The sequence below is a fragment of the Mastomys coucha genome, unplaced genomic scaffold (genome assembly GCF_008632895.1).
Source record: "Mastomys coucha isolate ucsf_1 unplaced genomic scaffold, UCSF_Mcou_1 pScaffold23, whole genome shotgun sequence".
Lineage (NCBI taxonomy): Eukaryota > Metazoa > Chordata > Mammalia > Rodentia > Muridae > Mastomys > Mastomys coucha.
The window spans coordinates 90,013,685-90,013,947 of NW_022196906.1; positions in this window are offsets into that span (position 1 = coordinate 90,013,685).

Here is a 263-nt window from a genome sequence, read left to right on the forward strand (position 1 = left end):
CCCCTTCATCAAACCTGATACTAAAGCTTCTCCTCTCTTTGCTCAGATCCAAAGCCTTATCTCCAGACTCTCCCAGCCCTTCTTTCTTGGCCACATTCGCGCACACTCAGATCTCCCCGGACCCCTGACCAAACAAAATGCACAGGTAGATCTTGCTACCCACGTACCTCTCCTAGGAGCTGCCATCTCCACTCTGGTGGACCCCCTTGCTCAGGCTCGAGAGGCCCACCGACTACATCATCTCAATGCCCATACCCTTCGTC